This window comes from Stigmatopora argus, chromosome 6 (assembly GCF_051989625.1).
Source record: "Stigmatopora argus isolate UIUO_Sarg chromosome 6, RoL_Sarg_1.0, whole genome shotgun sequence".
NCBI classification, from domain to species: Eukaryota; Metazoa; Chordata; class Actinopteri; order Syngnathiformes; family Syngnathidae; genus Stigmatopora; species Stigmatopora argus.
This window is the reverse complement of record NC_135392.1, coordinates 2,146,963-2,166,696: the sequence shown is the minus strand read 5'-3', so window position 1 is coordinate 2,166,696 and position 19,734 is coordinate 2,146,963. Positions and strand designations below refer to the sequence as shown.

At 39.4% G+C, this 19,734-nt stretch overlaps 1 protein-coding gene across 1 annotated transcript in view; it reads right to left on the bottom strand.

Moving 5' to 3' along the window:
* The window catches only part of zhx3a (zinc fingers and homeoboxes 3a), a 104,847-nt gene that overhangs the window by 73,769 nt on the left and 11,344 nt on the right, over nucleotides 1–19,734 (bottom strand). Inside the window, exon 4 of the mRNA XM_077601897.1 lies at nucleotides 11,912–12,052. The gene's annotated coding sequence lies outside the window, so the exon portion shown is untranslated. The remainder of the gene's footprint in view (nucleotides 1–11,911; nucleotides 12,053–19,734) is intronic.

Here is a 19,734-nt window from a genome sequence, read left to right as displayed (position 1 = left end):
GAACCCTCGCAGCAAATCCCATTCCCCCCCGCAACGTCCACCTAAACTAAGCAAAATGCAAGTCAAGTCCTCCCGTATCATTATTTATGTATTTATTTGAGATAATCAGCCCTGAACAAAAAGAACCGCTTCCAAAGAATAAAACTGACTGAACGTGACTACACGAGATAACGATTTAAAAACAAAAAACAAACAAAAAGGCCTTCGTGTTCGCGGTTTTGTGGCCATTTGTTTTCACCGAGTTCTGCTGATCGTTCCCGTTTTTCCCTCAAAAAAAAGCAAAGTGTCCGATTTTTTCGTGGTCATTGTTTGGGTATTTGAGTCACGGTGACACGCGCTGACGTCTCTAGCACCCCACGTCTTGACTTCCTGTGTCACAGTGCTGATGCCAGGCCTCCCGCGGGTGGGAGTTCTCGCCGATAAGATTTCCGCGCTCAACTCCACGCCGGCCGGGTTCAACGTGTGCCAGGCTTCGTACTATTTTTAGACGACTACAGCTGCTCCCGAGCGACCGCTCTCCAGAGATTTACGGCACGGGCCCATTAGGAGCAGCTGCGGCGGTCTCGACGCCGAGGGAAACCGCACCGCCGCCGCGGTGGTGGTGGTGGTGGTGGGCACGGCGTCCCTCCCACGTGACGCCGCGTATTCCCGACAGCTGACGCGAAGCGGAATGCCGTTATCAGAGAACTGGACGCTACTTAGATGATGAAACCGCCAACCGTGACTAAGCGCCCGGTCACGGGGGCACCTGCGTCCGATACAATTGACGTTTAAGGCGAGCGGCGAGTCCTAGGACAGGACGGAACGCCAAGTGTACGGCCGGCTGGAACAAAGCGAGACAACCCGTTAGAGGGCTAAATAACGGCATGTTCTGTTTAGTTTCTACTTGTTTGGGCATTGGGAAAAATAGATACAGGATTTTCGGGCATACAAAAATGATGGCGGAATCGAGGGTACGGCTTATATGCGCATAAATTAGACTTGACATGCATGAAACTAAAAGGTGAAAAGGACGAAACACCATTAAAAAATCGTGTGCGGTCGTTTGGTCGCCGGTGTTTTGCTCGCCATCTTTTGGTCGCCGGTCTTTTGGTCGCCCGGACCCAAACAACGAGCGACCAAAAGACTGGCGACAAAACAAGGTAAAACAACACAGTTTGAGCAACCATTTCAATGGTAATTATCAATAACCTTCCGGGCGACCAAAAGACCGGCGACCAAACGACCGAGTACCTAAAAAAAATGATGACTGAATTGGAGGTATGGCTTATAGTCGATTTATACAGTATGTCAGAAATACCACGTGTGATAATTTCTCTTAAGATTTTCCCTTCCAAGTAACACATTTGTACTCTCTCTTAAAACCATCAATATGGAGGTGAAAATTGTGAATCAGGAGGCGGCTTATATGAGAGAAATTGTATAATTTATACAGTATCTCAGAAATACCACATGCGATGATTTTTATCAAGATTTTCCCTTCTAAAGAACATATTTGTACTCCCTATTAAAACCATGAATATAAAGGTTCAAATTGTGAATCGGGGGGCGGCTTTTACGAGAGAAATTGTACAAATCAATGATTTTAAGGCAATTTAAGGGTTCGGCTTTTACGCAGAGGTGGCTTATATGTGAGAAAATACGGTAACACATTTGAACTCCCTATTAAAACCATGAATATAGAGGTGAAAATTGTGAATCAGGGTGTCTTATACGGGAGAAATTGTAAAAATCAATGATTTAAAGGCAATTTCAAGGGTATGGGTTTTACTCAGAGGCGGCCTATATGTGAGAAAATACGGTAACACATTTGAACTCCCTATTAAAACCATGAATATAGAAAATTGTGAATCAGGGGGCGTCTTATACAAAAGAAATGGTAAAATTCAACCATTTTAAGGCCATTTGAAGGGTGCGGCTTATACGCAGAGACGGCTAATATGCGAAAAAATACGGTAAAACATTTGTACTCCCTATTAAAACCATGAATATGGAAAATGGTGAATCAGGGGGCGTCTTATACAAAAGAAATGTTCAAATTCAACCATTTTAAGGCAATTTTAAGGGTGCGGCTTATACGCATAAGCGGCTAATATGCGAGAAAATACGGTAAGTGCGTAGCGCTTGCTAGAAATGTGTGTCAAACAAAAGCACGGGTGTTCCGATAAACCGGGAGGACCCTATTAGCCGCCGCTATCGTGTGTGTGACCCGCAATGATGGCGTACGTTGTTGGCTGTTAACTGTGGTGTCTATTGCAGCTGCCTGTCCATTTATTGATGCGTGTCTTCCATCGATCGGCCTCGCAATCCATTAGCCTTCTGTCTCGGCAGGCTTTCAAATGATTCCGAAGATTGAGCTATTCAGGTGAGTAGTATTAGAGTCCAAAGGTTGACGATACATTCGCAGAAAGTGTGCGAGTGCTGTGTATGTGTGTGTATGTGTGTGTGTGTGAGTGTGTGTTCTTGCGTCAGATGTGAGTTCTACAAGGGTCGGGAATGTATGAAATAGAAAGCAGATTCAGCCTAGAAAAACAAGACCTGGAAATCAGTATTTAAGGACATTTTGTGGATGACTGAAAAAAACATTTCAAGAAAACACACAAAAAAAACAAAGATTTTGATCATGTGGATCTGAGTTAAAAGAATCGGATGTGTAAAAAGACACTGAATTATTATTATTTTTTTTTATAGATTAGATAACTTTATTCATCCCGTATTCGGGAAATTTCATTGTCACAGTAGCAAGAGGGTGAGAATACAGACACAGCAAATTTTAGACATAAATAGATAGGTAATAAATATAAGTATTTAGGTAATAAAGTATAAATACATATATAAAAATAAAAATAAATTATATATATATAATTTAAATGTTACAATGTGTAATGGTGGAGAAAAAAACTTATTTAAACTATTTAGAGGTCAAATTTAGGTAGTCAGACATTTTTAAATATATCAAAACGATTTTAGCCAATCAAATGTGAAGATTTCCAATTTCCAACTCGTCATGCATTGGCTACTGACTGTAGTACTATTGGAGTACTCAAGAAGCTGTAATACAATAATATATTGTATATATGCATACATGTACATCTATGTGTATGTATGTATATATGTATGTATATGTATGTATGTATATGTATATGTATGTGTATGTATATGTATGTATGTATGTATATGTATGTATGTATATGTATGTATATGTATGTATATGTATGTATATGTATGTATGTATATGTATATGTGTATGTATATGTATATGTATGTGTACGTGTACGTGTACGTGTACGTGTACGTGTATGTGTATGTGTATGTATATGTATATATATAATATTTCAGCAACACGCTTATTTATTTATTCATGTATTTATTTATTTACTTACTAATTACCTATCTATTTATGTCTAGGGTGTATTTTTCTGTCTGTATTCTCACCCTCTTGCTACTATGACAATGAAATTTCCCAAATGCGGGATGAATAAAAGTTATCCAATCCAATCCAATATATATCATATAAGACATCACATCTCTCTTTGAAAAAGTCTCGAGCAAAAGAGAGTTTTTGTCCTAAATTTGGAGAAAAGCCGCAATAATGGTCGAGGCTTCCCTCCCGTAAGAGAAGAACCTTTGAAAGAACAAAGAAAATGGCAGCAGCTGGAGGCTGCCTCTCCGATTGAGATGCAAGATGGATTCATATATATTCATGAATTCACTTGCAAAAGTCCAACGTAAGCACTATCATTCTATTTTCCCCGCCGACACTTTCAGCTAAACTGGAGCCACACCACATACATTGATGGCAAAAAATAGCGTTTCTTGTTCATTTTAAATGCCGACGACAACAAAATGTGCCCTACATTTTTTTCTGTTTTAAAAAATAATAATGTACCCTTTTTTTTGGGGGGGGGGGTGTCAAATATAATAATGACAATAAAAACATTAATTCATAAGGGTTTATTTTAAGGGCATTTATCAAGTATTTTCTTCTGTTTTCTAAAAAAAAAAAAGTTTTTTACCCAATTTATTTATTTATTTTGGGGGGGGGGGGTCAAATATAATAATGACAATAAAACATTAATTCATAAGGGTTTATTTTAAAGGCATTTATCAAGTCATTTTTTCTGTTTTCTAAAAAAAATGAACCAATTTTTTTTGGGGGGGGGTCAAATATAATAATGACAATAAAACATTAATTCATAAGGGTTTATTTTAAAGGCATTTATCAAGTCATTTTTTCTGTTTTCTAAAAAAAATGAACCAATTTTTTTTGGGGGGGGGGGTCAAATATAATAATGACAATAAAAATATTAATTCCTAAGAGTATATTTTAAGGGCATTTATCAAGTCATTTTTCCTGTTTTCTAAAAAAAAATGTACCCTTTTTTTGGGGGGGGGGTCAAAAATAATAATGACAATAAAAACATTAATTTATAAGAGATTATTTTAAGGGAATTTATTAAGTATTTTTTTTTCAGTTTTCAAAAAAAAAATGTACCCATTTTTTGGGGCGGGGTGGGGTCAAATATAATAATGACAATAAAAACGTTAATTCATAAGGGTATATTTTAAGGGCATTTATCAAGTCTTTTTTCCCCAAAAAATGTAACCAATTTTTTTTGGAGGGGGGGGGCAAATATAATAATGACAATAAAAACATGAATTCATAAGAGTTTATTTTAAGGGCAATTATCAAGTCATTTTTTTTTCAAAAAAAAAATGTACCTAACTTTTTTATAGGGGGTCAAATATAATAATGACAATAAAAACATTAATTCTAAGAGTATATTTTAAGGGCATTTATCCAGTCATTTTTTGTGTGTTTTCTTTTTTAAAAAAGCCAAATCATTTAAATGTTTCTATCACTATCACTATTTCATGGTTTTTTTTTCTCAAAACAAAAAGCGCTAGCAGGCATTTCACAAAAAAACAGAAGTAATCCAAAGCGCTCTAATAATTTTTTCCCACGCCTATTTAGGGGAAATCCAGTGGTGAGACCCCCAATCCGGTCGGTCCACATTAAAGGCAGGCAGTCAATCCAAGGCGGGGTCAAGTGGTGGTTACGCCAAATCTCCCGGATTTACGGCTGATTGGATGACTATAATTTGTCTTTAAATGATCCATTCTATGTTTAATTAAAGTAGACACCAAGATAATGGAATTATTGACCGAGTGCTCCGGTCCGGTTATATTTGTCTTGTGACTCCGCTAGAGTCCGATCACATGTAGTCTGAGATCCTGATGAGACTGGAAATCAGTTCTTTTCCTCTACTTGACAAAACACTCTCATGATAACCTCTGACCGAACTGCTTCTTTTTTTTTATTAAACATTTTCACTTCTTTCTTTCGCCTCGGGAAAAGAAAAATCGTATTTTCTCGCATATTAGCCGCCTCGGCGTATAAGCCGCACCCTTAAAATTGCCTTAAAATCGTTGATTTTGACAATTTCTCTCGTATAAGCCGTACCCTTAAAATTGCCTCAAAATGGTTGAATCTGACAATTTCTCTCGTATAAGCCGCACCCTTAAAATGGCCTTAAAATCGTTGATTTTGACAATTTCTCTCGTATAAGCGGTACCCTTAAAATGGCCTTAGAATTGTTGAATTTGACAATTTCTCTCGTATAAGCCGACTCCTGATTGACAATTTTAATTTCCATATTCATGGTTTTAATAGGGAGTACAAATGTGTTACCGTATTTTCTCACATATAAGCCATCTCTGCGTAAAAGCCGTACCCTTAAATTGCCTTAAAATCCTGGATTTTTACAATTTCTCTCATATAAGCCGCCTCCTGATTCACAATTTTCACTTCCATATTCATGGTTTTAATAGGGAGTACAAATGTGTTACTTTGAAGGAAAAATCTTAAGAAAAATCATCGTACATGGTATTTCTGAGATACTGTATAAATCAATTTCTGGATTGCACATTCCTAAAAGGTGTTGCCTGCACATAGACAAATTCAAAAAGGAGGTCATGTGAGCAGTACAACCAGGAAGTGTGTCCGTAGCGGTCTTGTTAGGTAAGATCCGGCGCCCTGAGCGAGCAATGGTAGGCACAACTAAGTGACCTTTTTCACATTTTATGCAAAATACGTTTTTTTTTCATGAATTTCATCCATAGACGTCAAAATATATATATTTTAATCTGTTTATCCTTACTCTCTTTTGAAATAAATGACCGTATCGACCTCATTGTCTTGCATTATGGCGTTTCCTCTCATTTGTGCGCATATAAGCCGTACCCTCGATTCATTCATCATTTTTTTTATCAACAAATACAGCGCGTACATCCAAGAAAATACACCCACACAGGCAAAAATAAACAGAACACCCCTAGGACTGTATTTCAAACCATCAGGTTGTTTTGTTTTTTTTCCATGTCAGTCTGCCAATACGTCAGCAGGCGTCTAAAAAGCGCTGACAACGCTGTCCGGCAAGGCTTCTCCTTCTCCTTCTCCTTCTCTCTCTCTCTTTGTGAACTTAGATTTAGCTCAAGGCTTTAGCCGGCCCGCTAATGCGACGGCGCGCCAACAAGGAAACAAATCGGCCTGACGTCTCATACGCCGCCTTGTCTTGATTGTGTGATGACTTCCACTGCTAATATGCTGCGATGGGTAGACCGGCCCCACGAGAGAGAGAGAGAGAGAGGGGGGAGGGAGAGAGAGAGAGAGAGAGAGAAAGAGAGAGAGAGAGGCGACTGGGGGAGGGTCTCACTTTGCAAGATCAGCACAAGTGGAATTGCATTGATTCAGTTAACTGCAGAGTTGGAGCGTGATGTGGAATTCTGTTTATCGCAAGTGGGGTTACTACAGTAGACTACATATGGTGCTCAAAGATCGTATTAGAGCCTGGAAATCTAGCTTAGATTGGGCAATATTTTTTAGAATTTGCCTGGCCAGGATGTGACTTTTTATATTTTTTTATATTATTTATTTATGGGGTTTTTTTTAACTGGGGAAATGCACTTGGTGGACTAGCACCTTTAATTTTGTTATATGCAGCGGTGTATGATGATAATAAAGGCTTTTGATTTGATTTTGATTTGAATACACGTGGACTTATATTTTAGAGTTTTTTTTAATTGTATTGTTATTCCATTTTAAACCAAAAAACACATTGCATGAAATTTTTTGATTTTTTTTTAATGAGAACGTATGATAAGATTAACAACCATTTTTTGAATTACTATTTTGATTTTGATTTGAATACACGTGGGCGTATATTTTACAATTTTTTGATTTTTTGATTTTTTTTAATGGCAACGTATGGTAAGATTAACAACCATTTTTTGAATTACTATTTTGATTTTGATTTGAATACACGTGGGCGTATATTTTACAATTTTTTGAATTGTATTGTTATTCCCTTTTAAAGCAAAAAACGCATTGCATGAAATTTTTGGATTTTTTTTAAAATGGCAATTTATGATAACATTAACAACCATTTTTTGCCTTACTATTTTTGTTTTGATTTGAATACACGTGGGCTTATATTTTACAGTATTTTGAGTTGTATTGTTATTCCGTTTTAAACCAAAAAACGCATTGCATTACATTTTTGGATTTTTTTTTAATGGCAACGTATGATAAAAATAACAACCATTTTTTTGCCTTACTATTTTGCATTTTAACTTTATCCCTTTCATGGCTGATTTTTCCCCATAAATGTGTATATTTTATTTATATAGGTCACCTGAAAAAAATATTTTGCAGCCTGAATTTGTGTCCCATTGAAAAATAAAGACTAAAACAATTGCTTATTTTACTCTTCTAATTGTATTTTTTCTATTCTTTTGCAACCTCACATAGCTTAACTCTTTGGTTGCCATTGCCAACAATTAACATCCAAATTATTTGAATTAGCCTCGCTTCCAGCCCCTGGATTGGACGTCTATTGCGTTCAATAGTTATTCCCCATTTCAATTTTACTAAGACCATCAACTTCCCCCTACCTACCCTGTCCAGCATCTACAAATCCCAGACGAGCATTATAAAAGAAAATACTCTTCATTTTAATTTGATCCTAAAACAGAAAGTCAGCACTCATGATTGACTTTCCCGGGCCACACAAAATGATGTGGCGGGCCAGATTTGGCCCCCCGGGCCGCCACTTTGACACATGTGATTCAGGGCTTTTAATCCAGTTCTTTTAATGGAGTTATAAACAAAAAAAATCTAAATATTAACTCTAAAATGGTCCGGCCCACATGAAATCAAGTTAACGTTAATGCGGCCCGCAAAGTCTGACACCCTTGATCTATATATTACTATATATATTGATTATCTATGTTTATTGTTGCGTGCATAGACTCAAAAACTTGGCGGTGAACGTCTGCAAAACCATGGAACTCATCCTGGACTGGACTTGGACTACTTGTTATTATTTTTTCTTATTTATTGATGATTTGTCTGTTGTTATTTGTGCATTAAATGCTGAAAACCTACAAAAATTCATTCTACTTGTATTCAATTCAATTGAATTGTCGCAGTCGCTCCAAATATCTTTTCTCCGCCTGTCATTTGCTGATCGGCACTTTTTGGTATTTCCGTATTCTTATCATAGTCCACCAGTAAGAGGATCCGTTTGACTTATTTGTTGGAAGTGTGGCCGGGAGTCGAAGTCAATAACTCCACCATGAATTTGGAGGATGGAGGATGGAGGCGGGGCTATGTTGGGGGGGTGGGGGGGGTGGGGGGTGTCAAGTTGAGCAGAAGCAGCTAGTTAGCCGAGGTGATGCTCCTGGTGGGCGGGGCAAAACACCTTTCTTTTTGAAATCCAGAGTCAGCAAGGGTAAAATGTCAAGCATTTCTTAGGCGAGCGCCTCCGTAGGGTTCTATTCAAAGCTTTAATCTTAAATGAGAGCATTGCGCATTGATATTCCATAGGCCTCTTTGCCCTTGGTCTCTCAGCTACTTTCATTTAGAGGACAGCCGTGGCGCACCGGAGCATGGGGATTGCTTTGTCAGACAGCCAAGAGGCAAAAGGCAAAAAGGCAAAAAGGCAAAAAGGCAAGGTCAAGCTCTCTTTGTCAAGCTGCCTGGCCATGGCGGACCGGCGTCACCTTTCTGATGCTCTCATGCATTTTTGGGGATCAAATTTGCATCTTCCTTAAAAGGAAGGGGGGGAAAAATTGCTACGCTAGGCTTGAAGAAAAGGTGGGCGCGGAAGTCGGGTTTAGGGTTTCGAACTCGGTGCTCGGTCTTCCGGGTTTGGTCTTGACGGGATTTTTTGACTTTATATCAAGGGTGTCAGACTCGGGTTGGTTCGTGTGCGGTCGATTGGTCGCCGGGCTTTTGGTCGCGGTCTTTTGGTCGCGGTCTTTTGGTCGCAGTCTTTTGGTCGCGGTCTTAAAAGTCTTAAATTTTCTCTAAAATAGACAGGGCACCTTATAATCCAGTGTGCTTTATATATGGAAAAAAAATTAAAATGTGTCATTCATTGAGGGTGCGCCTTATAATGCGGTGCGCCTTATAGTCGTAAAAATACGGTACATGTAAACGAGTGCCTTTTCAATTTTTTTTGTAATTTCACCACTTTTAAAGTGGAAAAAGCTGAATATTTTTTAAAAGATTCTTATGCTGTTGCTAATCAATGAGAGGGTGCATTCCAGAAGAGTCTACTGCAAAAAAATGAAGATTAAAGCAAAAAAAAATGAAGATTAAAGCAGTTCTAAATGTTATATCTCAGTTCTGTCAACAGCGATTTCCATATTTTAGCTCACAGGTTAGCAAAGAGCCAGATGCACCCATCAAAAGAGTCACATGTGGCTCCCGAGCCATAGGTTCCCTACCCCTGTTCTAACCCATCAAACCAACACACACGATTCCACGATCAACAACATTGGTTCTCATCATCCGCACTATAGTACAACGCCCTCAAAAGTAACCCAAACAGACACGGCGACAGATCACGTGTCTCGTTACAAGCGTGGGACGCCAACTCTGCCGCTTCTCCTGTGAGAAGTCACGCCGCGGCACCTTTCCAAAGGTGACAAATACACACAGACAGACAAAAAAAACCTGTTTACCCCGAAGATCATCGCCCCTATCTGTAGGCCTGAGGACCGGGATGGCCTCCATTTCTCATGCCCCCGTCTCAGTCCCGCTGCTGACAGCGACCGATATACTGCGCAGATAGCAGCGCAGATAGGCGTGCGCGTGTTCGAGTCCCCCCTCGAGGCGAGCCGCTTTGAAAACACAAGCACTGGAAGCATAACTGCCACCTTTTTTAGTTATTCAACTCTCATTTATATGACGCAACTCCAGCCAATCCCAGTCCAGGATCACACTTTTCTTTATTAAGTTCTGATCAGAGCTTGATTAAACGAAACTCCGGCCACTTCCGAGGTTAATAATAAGCGTGCTTGAACAAAAACTAGCATGATGCCAAATGGATCCTGACCGTGTTGGATATAGAAAAAAAACAAGGTCCACACGTGAGGCGAGGCTCCTCCCCCTCTGATTTAAATATAGCCTCGGGCACCATTACTGCTGTCACTCACACACTTGCCCTGACCTTTTGACCTCACATTCACAACAAAAAAAACTCGGGAGCTGACACTCGGAGAGCAAATGTTTTCACCATCGCCGGGAAATTATTCAACTATAAATTGCTGTATTATTGACACTCATTTTGTTTCATTAGACAATAAAAGTGTTATTGAAAATCCTCATTTGAGGACAGCCTGTAATATTTTTTTAACTAAATTATAGAACGGGGGTGCTAGTTCCAGACCAACGCTCAGGACAAGAGGATGACGAGGAAACGTGTTTTTAGCATGTTAGCAATAGGAACGTAAAAGGAGAATAATACGGCCAAAATAGGCGATCATGAGATGCAGGACAAGACAGAGCCGATACACTAAAAGATTCAAGTTTCTTTTTTGGGTTTTAAATGCCTTGTAAATACCTGTGAGCAAAGAGCAGCCTTATTTAAAATGTTTAGCAATAGGAACGCAAAAGGACAATAATACAGCCAAAATAGGCGATTTTGAGATGCAGGAAAACACAGAGCCGATACACTAAAAGATTCAAGTTTCTTTTTTTTGTTTTAAATGCCTCGTAAATACCTGTGCGCAAAGAGCAGCCTTATTTAAAATGTACTTAACCCATTGTCCTCATTTGTGGACAGCCTGTAATATTTTTTTTAAACTAAAATATAGAACGGGGGCGCTAGTTCCAGACCAACGCTCAGGAGAAGAGGATGACGAGGAAACGTGTTTTTAGCATGTTAGCAATAGGAACGCAAAAAGACAATAACACGGTCAAAATAGGATATTATGAGATGCAGGACAACACAGAGCCGATACACTAAAAGATCCAAGTTTCTTTTTTTTGTTTTAAATGCATTAAAATACATGTGTGCTAAAAGCAGCCTTATTTAAAATGTCCTTAACCCACTGTACTCATTTGAGGACAGCCTGTAATATTTTTTTAAACTTAATATCAAGATGTTTTCCAACTTTAATGTAAATATTCTGAAAAAAATCAAAAACTTTTCTTGGGTTAATATGGGTCAAAATGGTTTAAGTTCATCCAACTTTTTTTATATTTTATTTTTATTTTTTTGTAAATGGCCATATGTGAGGTAAATTATTATTTATTTTTGTGAAAATGGTAATGATGTTTTCAGTTGATTATTTTATCAATTTCATATTGCACAGCAAGTTTTGGTTTGAAGGCAAATGCACACGCAGTCACATTTACACCCGCCATGTAACCGACAGTAAAGCTAAGCGCTAGTGATGCTAATGAGGGCCGTCGCCTGCTCCTCGCTTTGACCTCGCCCACTTTTTGACACACCGGGTCAGACACCCAGTTGCATTGTCTTTAACATTGGCATTGTGCAAACAACATGGCGGAAAGACTTTTTCCAGATTGATCAGAAGAGTGCTGACAGGGAACACTTACCGCTCGCTGGCTGTTGTAGCAATGATGACCTTTCCCCGTCTTGAGTGGGATGTCCTTCAACCATCAACGGGATGCTTCAAAATCCCATGGCGGGAGGATAGCAAGTTGTTGGGTGGTGACAAGAAGACTTTTGATTCTGTCCTGTCATTCAAGGAAAATCACATGTTAGTTAAATTGTTTATATTCTTTTTAATCCAAATTTTACACCATTAAAAATGCCTGGTTTATGCAAAAATCCGCCAAAATTAGCACACCAGAAGTCCTTTCATTCGTTGATTTCAATAAAAGGACCCATTGAGGGAAAGTTAAAAAAAAAATAGTAATAAAAATTTAAAAAAGTAAACAAAACAAAAAACAAAAATTTAAACAAAACAAAAATTAAAAATGTAAATAATAAAACAAAAAACAAAAATTTAAACAAAACAAAAATTAAACAACAAAACAAAAAACTAAAATTTAAACTAAACAAAAATTAAAAATGTAAACAACAAAACAAAAACAAAAAATTTAAACAAAACAAAAATTAGAAATTTAAACAACAAAACAAAAAACAAAAATTTAAACAAAACAAAAATTTGAAATTTAAATAACAAAATAAAAAACCAAAATTTAAACAAAACAACAATTAAAAATTTAAACAACAAAACAAATAAAAAATTTAAACAAAACAAAAATTAAAAATTAAAAACAATAAATAGAATTTAAAAAAAAAAACAATAAATCATATATTCACTTTGATGGTTCGTATTTGATTTTTGGATGAACCTAACCCAGTGTTTCCCAACCAATGTGCCGTGAGCAATGGTCAGGTGTCCCACGATAAATTCCAATGTAATATTCCGAGAGAAAAATGAATATGCATATGTATGACAAGATTAAAATTGAACTATTAAAAGGTTAAAATCAAAATATGTTGAATGTTAAATTAGAGCTATTACAAGATACAAATAGTGAAATAGTCATTTTTTTGCCTATTTTATTTAACATGAAGTGGAAGTTGTTTGGTTTTTTGGAGGTTTATGTGATTTCTGCTGATGAAACTTTGATGAGATTTGTTAATATAGGCGACATAGTTTTAAATGAAAAGATTTTCAAATGATGGTGTCCCTTAAGATTTGGAAACACTGACCTAACATGCCAGTTTTTAAAAAAATGCATATTGCACAAAGTTCGGGAGAGCATCTAAACTTAAGACAAAAAGATCTAAATTAAGATTGAGCTCAGAAGACACATGTGACAAAAGGAGAAGACATTTGCTAGTCACACCCATGCGAATGTTTGATTTAGAAACTATTGGACGGCCAAAACAGAAAGTCAAAAACAGCACAATTACACAACTCCATACACATATCAAACCTAATATCTATGTACCATATTTTTCGGAGTATAAGTCAGTTTTTTTCCCATAGTTTGGCTGAGGGTGCGACTTATGTGTGAAATTATTATTTCATTATTACATACCTGTCAACCTAAGACTACATAAATTTGTATGACTGGCTAGAATGGCTAGAAAAATCCATATATGGACTTAATATGTTACATCGTGACAAATATTACCAGGTATGTTATTCTTCTTGTTGTTCTCTATTTTATTTTTATCTGAAACTGCCTTTCATAATGACGTGTATGTTTTTGGTGTTGGATTTCATTCAATAAATGTCCCCTAAAATGCGGCTTATACTCCAGTATATACTTATATCTTTTTTTTTCTTCTAAATTATGCATTTTTTGGGGCTGGTGCAACTTATACTCCAGTATATACTTATATCTGTTTTTTTTTCTTCTTAATTATGCATTTTTTTGGCTGGTGCGACTTATACTCCGGTGTGACTTATACTCCGAAAAATACGGTAAATGGAATTGTATGTATCTTTACCAAAATATGATAAATAAATTCCCTGGACCATCCCATCATTTTTCCCATGCAATTTTCACCCAAAAATTGCACAGTTCTGTTTAAGTTAGAAGACTATTTGTTGTGAAATAAAGATTTAGAAGCAATTTGTGCAATTCAAAATAGTTTGCACCAAGTTTGTGGTTTGAGTGTCATGTAATCAGTTGGATGGGTCACATGCTGCGAGTCGGTTTCTCCTCCACGTTTCAAAACAAGTCATCCCGCCCAAAGGTGGGCGTGGAAAAGACTTCCACGTTGACGGCTCTCTTTGAAAAAATAGCGTGAAACGAGCTGTGACACTCACAGAGATGTTCACATGACACATGAGTGGGAGTTTGACCCGCCCAGTTTTCAGCAGTTACTTCAGTTCGACTTCTCGAGAACAGATGACATCACTGACCACTTCTTTTGTCCATTGTGATAACGTCAAACACAGATCAATACTGTACTTTCTCGCATATTAGCCGCCTCCGCGTATAAGCCGCACCCTTAAATGGCCTTAAAATCGTTGAATTGTACAATTTCTCCCGTATAAGCCGTACCCTTAAAATGGCCTTAAAATCGTTGATTTTGACAATTTCTCTCGTATAAGCCGTACCCTTAAAATGGCCTTAAAATCGTTGATTTTGACAATTTCTCTCGTATAAGCCGTACTCTTAAAATGGCTTTGAAATCTTTGATTTTGACAATTTCTCTCGTATAAGCTGCGCCCTTAAAATGGCCTTAAAAACGTTGATTTTGACAATTTTTCTCGTATAAGTGGTACCCTTAAAATTGCCTCAAAATTGTTGAATTTGACAATTTCTTTCGTATAAGCCGTACCCTTAAAATTGCCTCAAAATTGTTGAATTTGACAATTTCTCTCATATAAGCCATACCCTTAAAATGGCCTTAAAATGGTTGAATTTGACAATTTCTCTCGTATAAGCTGACTCCTGATTGACAATTTTCACCTCCATATTCATGGTTTTAATAGGGAGTACAAATGTGTTACCGTATTTTCTCACATATAAGCCGACTGCGTAAAAGCCCTGAAATTGCCTTGAAATTGTTAAATTTTACAATTTCTCTCGTATAAGCCACCCCCTGATTCACCATTTTCACCTCCATATTCATAGTTTTAATAGGGAGTACAAATGTGTTACTTCGAAGGGAAAATATTAAGAAAAATCATTGTTTGTTCTATTTCTGAGATACTGTATAAATCAAATGCTGGATTGGACATTCCTAAAGAGTGTCCCATGCACTTAGACAAATTCAAAAAGGAAGTCATGTGACCAGTACAACCAGGAAGTGTGTCCATAGCGGTCTGGTTTCTCATTTTGAGGTAAGATGGCAGCGCCCTGAGTCAGCAATCATAGGCACAATTATGAGTTTTTTCACGTTTTATGCAAGATACGCTTGATTTTTGTCTTAAATTTCATTCATAGATGTTAAAATACATTTTGTCAGGTGTTTTGAAACAAATGACCGCATTATCTCGTCTTTGTCATCTTGCAGTTTCATGCACATCAAATCTAATTTATGCGCATATAAGCCGTACCCTCGATTCGAGAAAACACGGTAAACGTCTTCAAAATCCGAATCCGAAGAAGCGTTCCCCGAGCCTCCTTCTAGGAAATAATCCCCCCCCCCCCAAAAAAAATAATGCAAAACATCCCGTCCGATATTTGTGAGACGTCAGCACGTCAGATACAATGGCGAAGAGTACGCTGTTGACGAGGGGGCAAGCCCTACTTTGTCCGGCTACATTGAACTCATCAATTTGCGCATACAACGCTGACCCTTAATCAGCCAAGCGTTGCTTTACCCAAACCAAGAGACGCCGCAATTATCAGCCTAAAGATAGGAAAGTGTGGGGTAATGGGGGCGGGGGGACGGGGGGGGGGGGGGGGGGGGGTGGTGAGTATTTGGCAAAGTTAACCTCTGTGGCTCGCGTTTCTACTGTGCACTAATGGATGCTTGTCATTATTATGGACAGAAACAGGAGGGCGCCTGCCAGCTGCATGACCCCCATAAAACATGGCAGGAAATCCTAACAGGGAAAGAAAGGGGAAAAAGCTCGGCTTTCTTGGGTATTAAAACCCCCCTCCCTACCCTGCGCGGCCGGCCTCGTTTATCCTTTAAAGTTGCAGTGTCACGGTAACGAAAGCGAAAAAGCCGTCCGAGTCGGAAAGGAAAATGAAATGGCAACGTGTTCTTGTTTTTTTTTTTAGAGGGGATTTTCTAATTTGCACGCCAGGAAGCGTCGGTGTAATTATTACATTAAGGAAGTCCACCCTTTGCTCTCCGATCAAAGTTTACTTCCCGTAATGTGACGGGGCTCTTTGTCAAAGGTGCTTCGGTGGGGTTCGGTGAAACGTGACCGGCGCTTTATCAGCGGGACGGCCAATCAAATCGCCGCGGGTTCGTGCGTAAACGGACTGAACGGCGTTATCGGAGCCAATGAGATCATCCCGGGAGCTTTATTGTGGTGGAAGAGCTACACATTAAACCGCGAGCAGAGCGTGTCATGTGATGATATTGGCTGTTATCAGTACAGTGCTACCTCGACATACGAGCAATTTGAGATAAGGGTAAAATTTAGAGCAAATATTTATCTTGACATACGAGATACATTTTGATAAACACGAGAGGCTGCTCTTAAGAACATCATGGACACTGTCTTTCTGGTCGCAACTCCCTTGTGTAATGTCTCTACGAGCACTGGGCGGAGCATTGTATTTTTTTCAGTGTTTTTCCCCTGTTAGTCAGTGCGAATGGTGGAGCTTGTTCGCTAATACGAGAGGAGTATATACTACTTCTTATTGGAAAGTGGTCGTGCGTTATCCTATTGTGAGGACGTTTGTGTGCATCATTTTGGGAATATTTTGAAGGGAAGACAAAAGCAAACAACCCTCGATAGGTTGCATCTGAAAGTCAGGGTGGAGGCGGGGCAAATAGAGCCAAGAAAGGTATCAAAATTTAAAACAAAAATTAGAATTTAGTTTAGTGTAAGGTTAGATTCAACTTATTTTTGAGTGTGTCTGCATCGTAATCCAAGTTCATTTAAATTTGTTTATGTTATGTTACGAGCGCGTTGCCGTGCAAAAAGTCGGATTTTAGTACTATTAAATACATTTTAGTACTATTAAACCACTAGTTATTTGTTACTTTGTTAATAGATGGCTGATTAGAACAAATTAAAATGTTTTTCCAATGCAATATCCTGTTTTGGGTGTTTTTTTCAGAAGGTTGGAACAAATGTTTTTACTTCATTTCTATGGGAAACATTCATTTGAGTTACGAATAAATCAACATACAAGCTCAGTCCCGGAACGAATTAAGCTCATATCTCGAGGCACCACTGCAGTTTGTTTAAATGACTGAAAGAAACCAATCGGAAGAAAGACGCAAGAATGAAAGCGACGACAACAAGGAATAAATAAAGAGGCGATGGCGATGGCGTAAAGCTTTCTTCATTGGAGAAAGCGCCGAATTGCCGTTTGTTTGCGTGCGGTCTCCACGGAGACGTGTGCAACGTCCACAACGTGCGTGTGCGATGGCGCCGTGATTCACAATGTCACAACTGGCCAGAAACCAGTGGACATCCTGAACGGAAACCGCAGGCGTCCAAGCTGCGTTTCCCTGCGACAGCCCAGCTTAACGCTCTCACCAAGAGTCACTTGACTGAGCCCTCATTTAGGAAGTGAAAGAGGAAGCCCCGTGTCCCCCGTCCCCCGTCCCCCGTCCCCACGTCCATCCTGTCCTCCGTCCAAATCACGGCCCAAAGCGGCCTTCGCGTGAATCCTGCCCGCCCGCCTCTCGGAGCGGCAGCCATTGTCGTGGCACGCTTTTGCAAAACAAGCAAAAACCAAAATCGATCATTGCGAGCCAGGAATTGACTCCTTGATCGCCATCAAATATTTACACAGCTGATCAACTATTGCTTAATTCAAGGGTGTTCAAACTACGGCCCACGGGTCAACTGCCCTGTTTTTGAGGGGGGGGTTGGTCCTCGCAAAATCTAGTTAAAAGTGGCCCGCACAAGAAGCTTAAATGTGCAGTTGTACTTCAGAGATTTGACATTAGATGGGAATATTTGCTCAAATATGCTATAAATTATATATATATATATATATATATATATATATATATATATATATATATATATATATATATATATATATATAAATACATATAATTTGCAATATTAATAATGCTCTTCATTTGTTTAGGGGTCAAAACCTGACATGCAGGTGGCCCGGTGGATGAGTGGTTAGCGTGTCAGCCTCGCAGTTCTGGGGTCCTGGGTTCAAATCCAGGTTGGTCCACCTATGTGGAGTTTGCATGTTCTCCGTGGGTTTCCTCTGGGTGCTCCGGTTTCCTCCCATATTCCAGAAACATGCATGCTAGGCTAGCTCGCTAACTAAATTGCACCTAGCTTTGAGTGATTGGCTGTTTGTCTGGTCCTGCCCTGCGATTGGCTGGCCACCAATTCGGTCGGTGTGTCCCCCGGCTCTGGCCCGGAGTCAGCTGGGATAGGCTCCAGCACCCCATGCGACCCTAGTGAGGATAAAGTGCTTCAGAAAATGAATAAAGAATAGCTTAGCAGACGAATGCTTAGCGCGTCGGCCTAACGGTTCAGCTTCGTGGGTTCGATCACAGGGTGTGGACTTTGGATGTTCTCCCGGGTTGCGTGGGTTTTCTCCGAGTGTTCCGGTTTCCTCCCATATTCCAAAAACATGCATGCTAGGCTAGCTTGCTAACTAAATTGCGCCTAGGTTTGAGTGATTGGCTGTTTGTCTGGTCCTGCCCTGCAATTGGCTGGCCACCAATTCAGGGTGTGCCCCACCTTTGGCCCCAAGTCAGCTGGGATAAGCTCCAGCACCCCCTGTAACCCTTGTGAGGATAAGCAGCTCAGAAAATGAATGAAGATGTGCTTAAGCATATAAGTGAGTGTATGGTATTAAATAAGACCCCTCAATATTTTAAATACTTTTGAAAACTGTTTTTCGGGAGGTTTGAATTCCATTAGTCAAATGACTACTGTGAAGATAAGCTTTTTTTTTTCTTTTTCTTTTACATGATCACAATCTTCCAATAAACTGCAGGTCCGTCTTAATGATTAACCTTTTATACTCTGTCACATGTACAATAAACTCTGCGATACCTTCAATTACACGTCCATTTACTGTTCTCGTTTCACTCTAACATTTTTCAGTCCATTCGAACGGGGCTTCCTAATTGGTCCGTATCTTCCTCCTGTTACATTTGGATTGACAGTAGCATATACGGATCAGCCTGCGCCTGGGATGGCGTGGAGGGGGGCGGGGGGGCTTTGTGGTGGTCTATGACAATGTGGAGGGTGCCATTTGGAAAAACCATTAGCCAGCTTTTTTTCCCTCGAATGCGATTGGCTGGAGCGGCTGATGTGCGAGCCACGCATTTCAAGCCCTCCGCCCCCCCGCCGCCCATTCCAGCGCAAAGACCCCGAGCCCACACATTGCCCGAGGCGGGCTACTGAGTCAGCAGGAGGGAAAGGTGTCGGAACGTCTGTGGCATCAGAAAAGGAGAAAGGGAAGCGTTTCAAGCACCCCCCAAAAGTAAAAAAAAAGGAAAAAAAAGAAGGCGATGATGAAGCAGGTTAAAGAGGAAGCATCATCACGTCTTGGGATGATTTCAAAATCCCTACCACTGTGGTCTTTATGAATCAACGTGACCAAACGAGCCAGACGCTTTGACGCAATGTAAAGCGATGGTAGATGTTTTTTTTATTTTTTACGGGAGCGTGAGTGAGGCTGGCCACCGATTGGTTGCGTCTCGGACAGTGGACGTAGACACAAGAATGCTGCAGAGGGTGGCCATTGTGTGGGGGACAGTCACAGGAATGCGGGAATGAACACAACTAGAGGATGCCTGCCTGCCTGCCCGGGGGGGGGGGGGGGGG